Source organism: Desmodus rotundus, chromosome 2 (genome assembly GCF_022682495.2).
Source record: "Desmodus rotundus isolate HL8 chromosome 2, HLdesRot8A.1, whole genome shotgun sequence".
NCBI lineage: Eukaryota > Metazoa > Chordata > Mammalia > Chiroptera > Phyllostomidae > Desmodus > Desmodus rotundus.
The window spans coordinates 182,518,326-182,534,388 of NC_071388.1; the positions used below are offsets into that span (position 1 = coordinate 182,518,326).

At 37.9% G+C, this 16,063-nt stretch overlaps 1 protein-coding gene and 1 non-coding gene across 3 annotated transcripts in view; both read left to right on the forward strand.

The window, feature by feature from the left end:
- Positions 1 to 16,063, forward strand: part of BMPR2 (bone morphogenetic protein receptor type 2) — a 135,944-nt gene that overhangs the window by 30,776 nt on the left and 89,105 nt on the right. The gene's annotated exons all lie outside the window — the stretch shown is intronic.
- Positions 1,271 to 1,394, forward strand: LOC112308096 (small nucleolar RNA ACA64). The gene has a single exon (XR_002975107.1). It is a non-coding gene; the product is annotated as a small nucleolar RNA ACA64 (small nucleolar RNA).

Consider the following 16,063-nt stretch of genomic DNA (forward strand, 5'->3'; position numbering starts at 1 on the left):
TTCCCAGATAAGGTCAAGTTAAAGGAGTTCATCATCACCCAGCCCTTACTATATGAAATGTTAAAGGGACTTATCTAAGAAGTAGAAGATGGTCAAAAATATGAACACTAAAATGACAACAAACTCACAGCTATTAACAACCAAACCTAAAAAAAACTAAAAACGAAAATGAACTAAGCAAACAACTAGAACAGGAACAGAATCACAGAAAAGGAGATCACATGGAGGGTTATCAGTGGGGGAGTGGGAGGGGGAGTGAGGGGGAAAAGGTACAGAGAATAAGTAGCATAAATGGTAGGTAGAAAATAGACAGGGGAAGGTTAAGAATAGTACAGGAAATGTAGAAATCAAAGCACTTACATGTACGACCCATGGACATGAACTAAAGGGAGGGAGGGAATGCGTGGGGGGAGGGGGTGTGCAGGGCAGAGGGGAATAAAGGGGGGAAAATGGGAACACTGTAATAGCATAATCAATAAAATATATTAAAAAAATAAAGTATAGCAAGGAAATCTTATTTGTTTAGATTCCTGAGACTTTATATTTTTGATTTAAATAACATTTTGTTCATTTTACTTTTTTTATATTTATGAGGATATGCACTCACTTAAGAGTGAGATACTAATGGCCTTTATTTTCTATTTTTTACATTCCTGTGGTACTCGAGTTATTTTTGCTAAATTTGTAAGTTTTTGTTATGATTAAAACCTAATAAAATGACTTACTTAAAATCATTTTAGGGCTAAAACTTTGTCATTCTCCACACATATGGATTTATAAGTGAGTATCTAGTAGAGATAACCAGTGTTTATTTAACAAATGAATAATTAATTAACACCAGATGTTGGAGATAATATGCATTCCTTTTTAGAGTTTATGGTTGCAGATCAGAGATTTTAATTGATTTTTGAAAAAATATTTTAAAGAAAATATAGGAGTATTTCACTTAAATGCATGTGTTTGAAACCACTTGAACTTTTTATTAACATCCTTAAAAGTGGCTATGAATAATTTGAATAAAGTTACCATTGCAAAAAAGGAAAACATTCTATCAGGTATTTCCATATATACAATACATTTGTTTCACTAATATTTCTTTAGTAGACCAGAAGAAAGTGCATGAGTGTGTGTATATGTGTATGTAAGTAGTATGTAGATGACCACTTGACCAAAGGAGAAAGAGATTTCATACAGATAGTGATATCTGCACTAGAGCTACTAAGTAATACATCATCAGTTCATTCACTCTCTAAAAAGGGTTCATGTCAGTGTAGGTTGAAAATCACCTGCGGCTCTGTCCGTGACCGTGGGTGAGATTTGGCGCCCAGAGCCACTGGGGGCCTCAGCTCACCACCCACTTGGTGTGGGGAGGTGATACCCAGGCCCCGACACATGTAATAAATAAATAAATAAATAAATAAAATAAAAAGGGTTCATGGATCCCTCAAGAATCTTTTAGACCTTTTCAGAAGACCTGCAAGGACAAACATATTTTCATAATAGTTCTAAGATATTACTCATTTTTTAATATGTTGATATCTGAAACACTGATGGTGAAAAAGTAATAGTGTGTTAAAATTCTGGCTCCTTAGCATGTCAAGTTGGTGGCACCAAATTATACTAGTTTTCATTATGATCTTCACTAAGAACTTGCAGTTAAAAAAAGGTCAATTTTACTCAAGAATATCCTTAGTTGAAGCAATGAGATTATTTATTTTATTAAATCTAGTTCTTTGAGTAATTGTGTTTTTCATATTTTGTGTAGCAAAATGGGAAGTATTTCTGCTGCATACCAAAGTGTGATGTTGTCTTGAGCAAAAATATTTGTGTAATTGAATTGAGAGTAGAATCAGCTCTTTTCTCATGGAAGACCATTTTAACTTCAAAAGGACAGGAGAGATAAACTATGGTTATTCAAATTTTGGCAGACATTTTCTTGAATTTATTGACAGTAATAAAATTTGAGCTTTCAAAGTGAAAAATTAGAGTTTTAGAAAACTTGTATTTCTCATCAGGAGGTTGATAAGTATTTAAAGGCTTTTTAGAGACTCCCGGTCAAGATGGCAAAGTAGATAAACTGTGTGCTCATATCCTCCCATGACCACATCAAAATTGCAACTAAATTATAGATCAGCCATCATCGAGAACCATGTGAAGACTAGCTGAACAAAATTTCTATAATAAAGGATATAAAGAAGAAGCCACATTGAAACTGGCAGGCAGGGCAGAGACATAGAATGGGTAATCTTACACCTGTGGTGATTAAGAATCGGGAAGGGTATCTCTGTTGTGGAGGTTCCCACTGGAGAGTGAAGGGTCGCAACCCCACATTGTACTCCCCAAACTGGGGCATCAGTGCCATGAAAGGAGTCCCCATAACATCTGGCTGTGCGAAACAGCCAGTATTGCATCTGAGATAGACTAAAGGCTGCCAGGGATCACGGTGCTGGTCTTAAAGGAATCTTGTACTCATTTGTTCACAAACTCACTCACTTTAAGCTCCAATGCAGGGAGGGACTGCAGCTTAAGAATGTGCCATGGATATACTAAAGTGATACAAGGGAGGAATTAAATTGACTAGCATCAGTGTGAGGGCTAGAGGGGCTATTGTTACTTTGTTGAACCCTTCCCCCAATCAGCCTGTCAGGTACAGGTGGATGCCAAATCTGTGTTCTCCATTAACCTGGCTAACACCATTCATTCTGTCCTGGTGATTCCCTGAGACCCTACCCCACCAGAGCCTCTCAGAGGTCCAACTCACTCACCTTGCCAGAGTCTCTTAGAGGGTCCTAAACACAAGTGGGCATGTCTTGGCTTATTGTGTGGACTTTCCCTAAATATACCAAAGGTCCACAAACACCAAACAAGCAGGAGCAGCCTGCCTCATTATGCCTTGTAGCTCTTGCTAAGTGGCTCCAAACCCAGGGCAAGTAGCAACTGGTGTCAGCTTGCATTTTAAGTCCCATTAGGTGGCCCCAAGCCTGACATAAGTTGCAGTCAGTCTTAGCCTAGATCATGGTTTTAACTAAGTGGCCACAAACCGAGCACAAGTGGTAGCTGGGCTCATCTCATCATGGTGTTCTCCAAAAGGTCCCAAGCCCAGTGTAAGTGATAGCTGGTCTCAGTTCACAGTATAGCCTCTTAAAAGCATCCCCAAGTTCAGCACAATCATGTATAGTACTTCGTAGCTTCTCCCAAGCAATCCCAGGCTCTACACAAGTGGCTGCTGATTCTGTCTTTCACTGGGATGTTTCTCAGAAGGCTCCAGACCCAACACACTCAAGGGCCTGCTTCAGACCACACCACAGCACCACCCAACCAGCTCCAGAAATAACACACTTGGCTGGGGTGGTCTTGGCTGTCACCAGAGCCCCATTAAAACTATTCCTCCTCTGTGGGGTTAACCCCCACATCACAGCGCATCCACTGTAGTTGTGACCAGCCCTCACAGCCACCAGCCAGTTGGAGGACCAACCTTACACACTGAAATGCCAGTAGCAAGCAGTTGAGGCTAACTTTAACATTAGGGCATACACAACCCACACAGGGACACCTGTGAAGGACCCAGCTCAGGTGACCAAGGACATTGCACCACTGGGCCCCACAGTGGACTTACGTAAGGCCACTCTATCACAATCAGGAGACACAGTAGATCTCCATGTCTACATGATACTTAGGAATAAATATGGGAAGTTGACCATAATAAGGAGACAAAGGAACAAGTCCAAAATGAAAGAAGACGACTAAATTCCAGGAAACAAACTAAATGACATGGAGTCAAGCAATCTACCAGATAAGAGTTCAAAACACTGATTATAAGGATGCTCAATGAACTTAGGGATAGAATAGATGAATTCAGTGGAAAGTTCAACAAAGATATAGAACACAAAAAAGAACCAGTCAGAAATGAAGAATACAGTAATTGAAATGAAAAATATATTAGAGGAAATCAATAGCCAATTAGAAGAAGCAGTGGATCAAATTGGTGATCTGAAATACAACACCCAAGCTGAACAGCGAAAAGAAATTAGGCCCAAGCCAGTGTGGCTCAGTGGTTGCAGTGTCACCTCATACACCAAAGGTTGTGGGTTCAATTCCTGGTCAGGGCACGTATCTAGTTGTGAGTTCCATCCCTGGTCAGGGTGCATATGGGAGGCAACCCATCAATGTTCTCACATCAATTTTCCTCTCTCCCTCAGTCTCTAAAATCAATAAACATATCCTCAGGTGAGAATTTTAAAAAAAAGATTTTTTTTTAAAGGACTTCTAGGACAACATCAAGTACATCAACACTTGTATCATCAATGTCAAAGAAGGAGATGAGAAAGCAAGGGATTGAAAACATAACTGAAGAAATAAAATGACTAAAACTTTCCTAACCTAGCAAAGAAAGTAGACATACAAGTTGGGAAGCACAGAAAGTCCCCAAACAAGATGAACCCAAAGAGGCCTGCAAGTAATAGGAATAACAACGTTTGACAGGAGTCCTTGGTTGTATTTATTTCTAGAACACCATTGCTTTCTGTGTTTCAGGTATTAATAAGTTGTGGCCTCTTGGGGCTGTGAGCACCCTCCTCCCAAAGTGGTAATTAATACAGTTTTTCTTTGTATGTTGTAGTTGAGGAAGACACTGTTGTTTTTCTAAGGATCCTTGCCAGTCCTTTAGTAGATCATCATCAGAAAGACCCCATGTTGTAACCATTGAGTTAAGGAAATTTATTATATGCTATTAACCATTTGCACAGAATTAAATTGTTTAGTAGAAATTTAAAACCAGTCCAGAACAGGAGTCTTACTGTTCTGTTTTCTGGGACCTTCACATAATTTCATGAGTGTGAAATATTTTTAGCAAGTTAAAATTGCACTCTAGCTGCAGCTGACTAATCTGTTATGGTTTGACCCTGGTTTTAAGGGGAAACCAGACAAAGCCTCAATGAATAAGTAAACCTCTGTGCCAGAGATTGGCAGACTTTTTTGGGTTGGTGTCATTCCAACTTGGAGTTAAGCACATGTTAGAGGTTGTGACTTGGTAATTCAAGTGTTTCTCTTTATCACTACTGTGCCCTGGCTGCTATGCTTGGATGGCAAGAATGGTCTAATAAACTTAAAAGTGTGCTGATGTTGTAATTGATATTAGTACTGACTGTGGTCTGGGTTAAGTATACTTGAGCTATCCTGTTCAGCCATCATTTTCCATGCTTATATTTGTTCTGTCCATTTGGGGCACCTTATTGGTTACTCTAAATAAATATTGGTGTGATCAGTCTAGTTCAGATACCTCTTAATACTGTCTTTACATTGTATTCTGTATAAATACACATTGGAGTTGTACAACTAGTGGTTTTTTTAAAGAGGTTCTTTTAACTCAGGATTTCATAAGAAAACAGAGGATTGATTGAGAAAATTGAATCTATGGTATAAAATGAAGCATAACTTTGGACGATGATTATAGCTGGGATTATGAACAAAATGCTAAAAGATCTAATGGCTGGGTCTTGATGTCCAAAAGTTTGTGGGTTGTTACATAAATTATTTTCTATGAAGTAATTTTTAAAAGCTGTGCAGTTTTAGTAGCAGAATAATTTCATATTCTCATTTCCAAACAGAGACCATGTATTATATTGTTTCTTCTTAGCTCTATTAAATATTCACCTGTGCACCAGTAGGTTAAATTACTTGTCATAAAATATTGGCCTTGACTGTTTTATGCTGTTAGCTTTTCATGATTTCTCAGTAGATTTTGATTGTACTGCCACAATACTACATAAAATCTAGGGAGGAAACAAATCAATGTGAACCATAGCAGAATTAATGGGTCTTCCCGAAAACTCTAATTTATTTAGATAAGTGTATGTGAAGTACTTACCACTGTGCCTGCGACAGTGGATGCATTCAACAAGTGTTTTTAAAATAAACAAGAATTTAGATTCTTGTAGGCATCAGTATTAATTATATTAGAGATTTTCAGGCACTAGTCAGTCTTCTATCATTGAGACTTGAAAGAAGCAGGAGGTAGGGCGTAGGACCTACAAGGAAACAGGAAGTCTACCCATGTTTTTATTTCACATTCCACGTGAACTATCTTGGAAACACAGAGTAAGGCATCAAACAATGGTTGTATAAGTATTTTTTGTTTCTTTTTATCTATATCTTTATCTACTTTGTAGTATATTTTAATTTTAGGATACTGGGGATGGAGTGTCCTATGTCTGGACCTGTCTGGAATGTCTTGAATTGATTCCTTAATACCAGGAACAGTGTGTTTCTTTGTCAAGAAGATAATGACTTTTCTTCCCATTCCCACTCATTAGTCAAAGAAACAAAGTACTCTTCTTACATGTTCATTAAAACAGGTATGTGGTTTCAAAAATAAATAAACCATTCAGATCAAACAGGATGTGGAAAGAACTGAAAAAGGTATATAAATAATAACAAATGAACCTAATTGTCTTATAAATGAATAATATAATAACACTGAAGGGGGGTTAAAAAGAAAAGAAGTAGTCTAAGTTACTTTGAAAAATCATAAAGCTAAAGGCAAAATGTATACAATTAATTGTACTCCAGTTAGTAAGTTTCTTTCTCATAGAGGGATGGGTTACCATTCCTGGATTCTTATTAGCAATTTTACTTTAATATATACTTGTAATGAACAAATAAATAAAAATAATGTGGATAAAGAGAGCTGGGTTTTTCAATCTCTCCACTGAGAGGACCTGGAGTAACTGTAGTACTGTATCAATGAACACACTGCTGCCCAGATCTTGGTTTCTAAATAACATTCTCCAATAAAAGGAACACACGTCTGGGGCCAGGAAATAAAGATGAACCTGGAATATTTAATGGTACCATAAAGAAAGAAAGTGTTCAAAAAATGATGAGGGTATGTCGGAAGGGTACAGCCAGATTGAAGGCACTTACTCTGGCCAAAGCTGGGACAAAATATTTAGTGATGGCATTGGATCAGAATCCATAGAATAAAATATCTGTAAATCCATACTACCATAAACAAACAATGGAGAAGGAGCAGCCCTTTTTATTTTTTTAATTAATAAACTTCATATTTTAGAGTAGTTTTGGGTTCACAGGAACAGTGAGGGACAACTCTTTTAAATAGCATTCCTCTCTAAGGAGGACATACAGAGGGCCCATAGACACATGAAAAATGCTCAACATCACTACCATTAGAGAGATGCAAATTAAAACCACAATGAGATACCACTTCACACCTGTCAAAATGGCCATCATTAATAAATCAACAAACAAGTGCTGGTGGTTGTGGAGAAAAGGGAACCCTAGTACACTGTTGGTGGGAATGCAGACTGGTGCAGCCATGGTGGAAAACAAACAGTAAAGATTTTCCTCAAAAAACTAAAGGCAGAACTGCCTTTTAATACAGGGATCCCACTTCCGGGACTATTGGCTAAGAATCCTGAATCATCAATTCAAAAGAACCTATACACCCCAATGTTCACAGCAGTGTTATTTTCAATAGTCAAGTGCTGGAAACAGCCTAAGTGCCCATCAGTAAATGAGTGGATCAAAAAAACATGTTACATTTACACAATGGAATACTATGCAACAGAAAGAAACAAAGAACTCCAACCCTTGGCGACAGCATGGATGGAACTGAAGAGCATTATGCTAAGTGAAATAAGCCAGGTGGTAAAAGACAAATACCATATGATCTCACCTATAAATGGAACTTAATCAACAAAACAAATGAGCAAAATGGAACCAGAGCTTTGGGAATGAAGAACAAACTGACAGTGACCAGAGGGGAGAGGGGAGGGGGTTAATGGGGGAAAGATGGGAAAGGGACAAGCAAAGGAACACCAATAGAGGACTCATGGGCACAGACAATGGGGGAGATTGACTGGAAGTGGGGCGGGATGAGATAGGGGTGAGCAATGGGGAAAAAGGAGGGACAACTGTAACTGAACAATAAAAAAAAGAATTTAAAAACATAGGAAAACAATATTAAAAAAAAAAGCATTCCAAATGGAGAATAAATGATGGAAATAAAAATATCAATGGGCAAACAGAACAGTTTCTTGTTGTAGGCAAGAACTACACAATGACCAATTAGTGGGTGCTCAAATTAGTGGATGAAAGTATGATGAGAAACAGGATATATTCATGGTCTCAAAGTATCTTCTACATGATATTTTTAATTACAAAAGGAAACCTTAATTACAGTGGAGAAAACTACAGGTACCATCCTAACCAAGTGACACATTAACATGTTATCTGTTTCTTGATAAGATGCACTGAGCTCTGGCTGGTGTGGCCCAGTGAAATCAGTGTTGGCCTGCAAACCAAAGGGTCACCGGTTCAATTCACAATTAGAACACATGCCTGAGTTGCGGGCCAGGTCCCCAATTGGCGCGAGAGGCAACCATACATTGATGTTTCTCTTCCTCTCTTTCTCCCTCCCCCTCTCTCTAAAAGTAAATAAATAAAATCTTAAAAAAAAAAAAGTCTTTAAAAAAAAAAAAGGATGCACAGAGAAGGACAGGGCCTCACCTCTATCATATTCTTGCCAGAAAAGCTTAGCATCAATCTACTCATGAGAAAACAATGAGAAACCAAAATCAAGGAACAGTTTATAAAATAACTTATTATTTAAAAAAAAATGTCTTAAGGTCATTTAAGCTATCAACAAACAAAAGCAAACAAAAAAACTATGATGTTGAAGGAGACTAAGGAAACATAATAGTTTGTGGAATTCTGGATTTAATTCTGGACCAAAAAGAGGACATTAGTGGGACAATTAATGAAATTTGAATAGGGTCTGTAAATTATGATTTGTATTGGTGTTAATTTTCTGGTTTCTGTAATTGAACTATGGTTGTGTAAAGTGTGAATATTCTGGGGAGCTCGGTTAATGTTATACTACAACTGTATTATTTTTGCAAATTTTCTGTAAGTTTGAAATATTTTCAAAATAAAACATTGAAACCCTGCCTGGTGTAGCTCAGTGGGCTGGCGTCCTGCAAACCGAAATGTTGCTGATTTGATTCCTGGTCAGGGTACATGCTTGGGTTGCAGGTTCGGACCTGGTCAGGGTGTGTACGAGAGGCAACCAATAAATGTTTCTCTCTCACATAGATATTTCTTTCCCTTTCTTTCTTCCCTCCCTTCCTGTCTCTCCAAAAATAAATACATAAAATTTTAAAAAAATGGAAAAGACAGGTATGTTTGCCTTACAAATCTAAAAATACTGTTTTGTTTTTATCATTTTTATTTTTACTTATTTTTTGGATATATTTTATTGATTATGCTATTACAGTGTTCCCATTTTCCCCCCTTTATTCCCCTCTGCCCTGCACACCCCCTCCCCCCAGCATTCCCTCCCTCCCTTTAGTTCATGTCCATGAGTCGTACATGTAAGTGCTTTGATTTCTACATTTCCTGTACTATTCTTAACCTTCCCCTGTCTATTTTCTACCTACCATTTATGCTACTTATTCTCTGTACCTTTTCCCCCTCACTCTCCCTCCCACTCCCCCACTGATAACCCTCCATGTGATCTCCTTTTCTGTGATTCTGTTCCTGTTCTAGTTGTTTGCTTAGTTCATTTTCGTTTTTAGTTTTTTTTAGGTTTGGTTGTTAATAGCTGTGAGTTTGTTGTCATTTTAGTGTTCATATTTTTGACCATCTTCTACTTCTTAGATAAGTCCCTTTAACATTTCATATAGTAAGGGCTGGGTGATGATGAACTCCTTTAACTTGACCTTATCTGGGAAGCACTTTATCTGCCCTTCTATTATAAATGATAGCTTTGCTGGATAGAGTCATCTTGGATGTAGGTCCTTGCCTTTCATGGCTTGGAATACTTCTTTCCAGCCCCTTCTTGCCTGCAAGGTTTCTTTTGAGAAATCAGCTGATAGTGTAATGGGAACTCCTTTGGAGATAACTGTCTCCTTTTCTCTTGCTGCTTTTAAGATTCTCTCCTTATCTTTAATCTTGGCTAATGTAATTATGATGTGCCTTGGTGTGTTCCTCCTTGGATCCAACTTCTTTGGGACTCTCTGAGCTTCCTGGACTTGCTGAAAGTCTATTTCCTTTGCCAGATTGGGGAAGTTCTCCTTCATTATTTGTTCAAATACGTTTTCAATTTCTTGGTCTTCCTCTCCTCCTTCTGGCACCCCTATGATTCGGATGTTCGAACGTTTCAAGATGTCCTGGAGGTTCCTAAGCCTCTCCTCATTTTATTTTGAATTCTTGTTTCTTCATTCTGTCCTGGTTGAATGTTTCTTTTTTCCCTCTGCTCCAAAGCCTTGATTTGAGTCCCGGTTTCCTTCCCGTCGCTGTTGGTTCCCTGTAGATTTTTCTTTATTTCACATAATGTGACCTTCATTGCTGCCTGGGTCTTTGTTATGCTATTGAAGTACCCAGTGAGTTCCTGGAGCATCCCGGTAACCAGTGTTTTGAACTGTGCATCTGATGGATTTGCTATCTCTTTGTCTCTTAGTTATATTTTTTCTGGAGCTTTGAACCGTTCTTTCATTTGGGACATTTTTTTGTTTGTTTGTTTGTGTGCGCCTGTTGTGTAGTAAGGGGTGGATCCTTAGGTGTTTACCAGGGCGGGGCAACCCATGTCACTGTGGTGTCATGAGGTATGTGGGGTAGGGGTCCGAGAGGGAGCAGTGCTGCTTGTTCCACTCTCTGCTGTTTTTCAGTCACTTCTTCGGCTACCCACAATCAAATTGGGCCTTTCTGGTGTTGATTCCCGGGTGGATGGGTTTGTGTATGTTCTAGGACTCTGTGTGTCTCTCCAACGAACTCTCCTGTGAGGCTGGGAGTTTCTCCCACTGTGGCCTCAACCACCACAGGTGTTTTCAGTCAGAGATTTTTGAGGCTTTATTTCCCCGCAGTGGAACCCTGGGTTGTGCAGTCTGTCCTGCTCCCTAGTTGTTCTTCTGGGTTTATCTGCATGCAAATGTGGGACCACCCAGTCTGCAAGCCACTGCCTCGCCCAATCCACCAGCCACCACCTTGCCTCGAGTCCTCTCCACAGAGCTGCCTGTGTTCACCCTTCCTGCTGGTCTGGGTGAATGTTTCTTCTTTAACTCCTCTGTGGTCAGACTTCCATGCAGTTTGTTTTTGTGAGAGTTCTCGTGTTTTTTTGTTTTTAAATTGTTGTTGTCCTTCTTTTGGTTGTGTGAGGAGGCAGTGTCTACCTACGCCTCCATCTTGTCCAGAAGTCCCCAAATCTAAAAATAGTGTGGTAGTTCATTAGGTAGTAAAACGATACAGTCATCAAAGCTTATGACTGAATTTCAATGAACTCATTAGGCAGATTCATTCAGCCTTGACAAATTTTTACCTTAAAATTGTTACAAAAGGTGTCTTTTCCTCTTCCTAAGTATTTTGTTTATATAATCATCATTTTAAAAAATTCTGCCTTTCCCTGGCAGGTGTGGCTCAGGGGATTGAATGTGAACCTGTAAATTGAAAGGTTGCTGATTCTATTCTGGGTTAGGACACACGCCTGGCTTGTGGGCCAGGTCTCAAGTTGGGGGCGTGTGAGAGGCAATTGATGAATGTATCTCTCACACAATATTTCTTTTCCTTTTTCTCCTCCTTGTCTCTGTAAAAATAAAAAAATTAAAAAAATCTTTGAAACTAAAATAAGTAACTGCCTTATCTGACTAAAATCTTAGACTTAAGAAAAGAAGATAAACCCAGCTTTGGATTGAGCCTTTATATTTGAGCAAAGGAGCAAAACAAAATTCTCTGCCTCATCATTGTGGATGGACGGGGGTGTGTGTATTAGAGTACAGAAAGCAAATGGTTGAGAAGAAAGATTGTCTAGATGTTTCAGCCCTGTACATGAAAGAGATGTTAATAACTAGGCTCCACAGGTGTAATGGTTTGATGTTGGGGGAAAAATGAGGAGCATTTAACTTGGTGTAGAGATTGCATGATAAGATAGTCAATTAAGCTATTAGGAAAGTTTTAATATAACACAGGAAAGAGCAAGCTGAAGGGAACTTCTGTGAATGTATTGATCAAGATAGAAAGGCTTACCTTACAGAAACTGAATATACATTTCTGTATTCTCTGAATATAATAAAGGCTAGTGCAGAAATTTCTAGAATTGTGTGTCAGAAATTTTTGAAATGCAAGTTTCGATTTTTGAGCTTGAATAGACTTTGTTTTATGTGGATTTTAAAATCCTTTTTCAGCTCTCAAGTTTAACCTGAAAACAACAGCAAAAAAATTAAATCAGTAAATTAGACATACTAAGACTCTACCTGGCTGAATATGTCATGTTTTATTCATGGTTTCCCTTGTACTAGTATACATTTACAGGTGCTTCTGTGCTATGTTCGAGTTATTTTAGGGTGGCTAAAATAAAAGCCTCTGAAAAACTTTGTGCTTTGATATATGGGATCTGTGCACAACATGAGACTCATCTTCTTAATATAGTTAAGATTTTAAAAGATTCCGTTGTGCTAATTCTGATATATCTTGGTGTTTCCAACTGTTACTGATTTATCAGTTTCTAACACTGCTTGATGCAAAAATCATTGTAGCTATTGAATTCTCAGTTTACTTCATTTTCTGTTATCTTTGTTTATATAGGCTTTTTTTTTCAGTTTGACCGGAAATGTTAGGTTGAGATTCTGACTCTCACACGTTGCAAATAGAATGATACTGTAAGGAAGGAAAAATATTTTCCTTTTATTTCTCTTGGTTCTTTGCTTGGGCTTTGTAACAGACAGATAAACAAGAAAATCACACAAACTTATTTAACATGACACATGAGCCTTCCTAAGCAAATGAAGACCCAAAGATGTAGATAAGCATGAGCATTTTTATACTAGGTTTGATGAAGGGTAGAAAGTTGTAGAAAAATGTTATAGGACAAACGGAAAGTGCTAAATGTAATAAGTTAATAAATTGGGGGATCCCAAAGGTCTTTTCATTTGGATTCCTCTAGGTGTCCCTCTGTCTTTGGAGATAAGGATGCTCCTTTACTAAAGGGAGGGTGCCTCTTTTCCTGTTACTCATTCCCTAATACACACATGCACAGACACACACCCACCCCTCACTCTCTCTGTAGTTCATCGAAACTTAATGATTTAAAGTTCCTATTCCTCTGGGGGTTTTTTCCATAATGTACTTGAATGCCTTTGTTACCTCTTGGTTAATTTTTGGGTCTACCACAAATCCACTCCATCTTTCCTCATGCCTCTAGCTAGAAGTTTTTGCTTGAGACTGTAGCATTTTATTTACTTCTGTCATGGCACTTTTCCTTCCAAAATTATTCTTCCTTTATTTTCCTGGCCAAGTTAATGATACAGCTGTTTTACCCTCATTGCCTAGGCCACAAACACAGGAGTCATCATTGGTTCTTGATTATTCTCTTAACTTCCACACCTGTTTTCACCAGAATGTCCAACTAGTCACCAAGGTAATCTTGCCATTATCAGGAAATTAACATCTAGAAACAACCATAGTATATGTAGCATACAGAAATTATTTTCTCAAGTCTTACAATAACTCTTGGGATTAAAAAAATTATCATTATACAGGTAAGGGAACTAAAATTCAAAGAGACCAAGTAAGGCTAAATGTTAAATTTTTTGTGTGACTTCAAGGCCTGTGCTAGTTTAATTTGGCTTTATAAATATTTCTCTAATTATTCCTTTCTTCTTATTTCTCTGTTTCTGCCTTTGTCATTTTTCTGTCTGGATTATTGTAGCAGTGGCTTTCTAACTGGTACAATTCCTCTTTTTTCTCCCTCCCCCAATCTCTTTTTTATACTCTGCCAGAGTACTTTTCTAAAATACAAATCTGTTCATTTTATTCCCCTGCTTAAAATTCTTCAGTGGTTCCCTGTGGCCCACAAAATGCAGTTCAATCTCCTTATCACGGCACATCCATCATCTGGTTCCTGCTTATATTTTCAGCATCATTTCCTACTACTCTCTTCCTTGGTCTACATTCCAGCAATACTGAACTATTTATGGTTACTGGAACTTAACACATTCTCTCCAAGCTTTTGTTTTTGGAATTTTCCTCTTGCTTGGAATTTTCTTCTCTACTGGTCTGCCTTGGGAATCCTTCCTTGTCTACTACACTTCAGTTCAAACTACATCTCTGTGATGTGGACATTTAAAATATTACTTGATATTTCCTAGAGGGATGAGGCAATGTTAGACTTGTCTTAGTCCATTTATTTATTTGCTTGTTTGTTTGTTTCTAGTAGAGCTTTTATCACATTGTACTCTTACCTATTAAAGAGTGGAATCCTTGAAAGCAGAATTTTTTTCTTGAACTCAGAATAAGTATTTCTTAACTCCAATCCCTAGTGTTGTTTCTGGCACACTATTTGTATTAGTCTGCTTAATACAATATTACACAACAAGCCCTGACTGGTGTAGCTCATTTGGTTGGGTGGCATACTGTAAAGCAAAAGGTCGCTGGTTTGATTCCTAGTCAGGGCACATGCTTAGGTTGTACCTGGTCAGGGCACGAACAAGAGGCAACTGATCGATGTTTCACTCTCATACTGATGTTTCTCTTCCTCTCTTTCCCCCTTCCTTCCCCTTCTCTAAAATATTTAATTAATTAATTAATTATACAACAAAATACCATAGACTGGATGGATTAAACAAAAGAAAGTTATTTTTCACAGTTCTGGAGGATTGAAGTCCGAGACAGGTTACCAACACGGTCAGGTTCTGGTGAGGGACCTTGTCCTGACTTGCAGACAGCTGCCTTCTCACTGTGCGACCCCAAAGCCTTTCCTTGGTATGTGCTATAGAAAGAGAGAGAAATCTCTCTCTTTTACTTTTCTTACAAGACTGATAATGCTATTGGATTAGGACTCTACCCTTTTTACTTCATGTAACTTCACCCTCTAAAAGTCCTGTCTCCAAATATAGTCACAGTGGGGGTTATACTGAATTTTAGGGGATACACTGAGTTTTGGGGGGGATTCACATCAGTCCATAGTAGTATTCAGCATTTGTTGAAAGAATTGTTAAATTCTTTTTATGATTCACTGTTTACATAGCTATCTTTGCCATTAGATTATACATTTCTTGAGAGGAGGGACTCTTTCTTCTTTATATTTCTTGGAGTTTGAATATATGGATATTCAAGAATTGTTGAATGAGCTAAGTTAATTGCATCATAGAATGAGATTGATAATGTGTTAAGTCAGGTGCTGAAGAAGGGCTTATGACTACTAATTTTTACTGATTCCAAATCTTATTTTACTCTTTGCCTTCATATTTCAAGGCAACCATTATACCAGTTTCTTACATTCTTTCAGAAGTATTTTATTTATATATAAACATTATACTTAATCACTGTAAGGTTTTTATCATTAAACATAATAATTTCTTTTATTTATTTATTTTTAGAGAGAGGGGAAAGGAAGGAGAAAGAGAGGGAGAGATACATCAATGGGTTGCCTCTTGCAGCCCCCAACTGGGTACCTAGTTCCCAATCCAGGCATTTGCTCTGACTGGGAATCAAACCAGTTTCCTTTCGTTTTATAGGCTGGCACTCAATCCACTTAGCCACACTAGCCAGGGCCATAATAAATTATTTAAAATAACTAGTATGATGCAGTACAGCATAATAGATTTTGTATCACAAATGTTAGTTTTCTTCTCCTGTTTAGGAAGAGATGGCTTATTAAGGGATCGTGCAGTCAGAAAATTCCCTTGGGATTTGTTTTCATTTCATAGTTTAAAATACTGTTAATTTTCAGACCATAAATGTGGGGAAAGTTTCTTCATATTCACGTATAAATAGAAAGTACTACCTAATATCAGGTAATGATTTACTTCTTAATATTTATTTGAAGTTATTCTGTATCACAATGTTTTATTTTATTAGCGCAGTGGTTGATGCTAAATCAGGAGTGACTTTTGTATCCAGGACATTTGGCAATAGTTGGAGACACTTTTTTGGTTGTAACAGCTAGGGGATATTACTGACATTTACTGGACAGAAGCCAGGGATGCTGCCAAACATTCTACAAGGTACAGGACAACCCCCACAACAAAGAATTACGTGCCCCAAAAGACCAGAA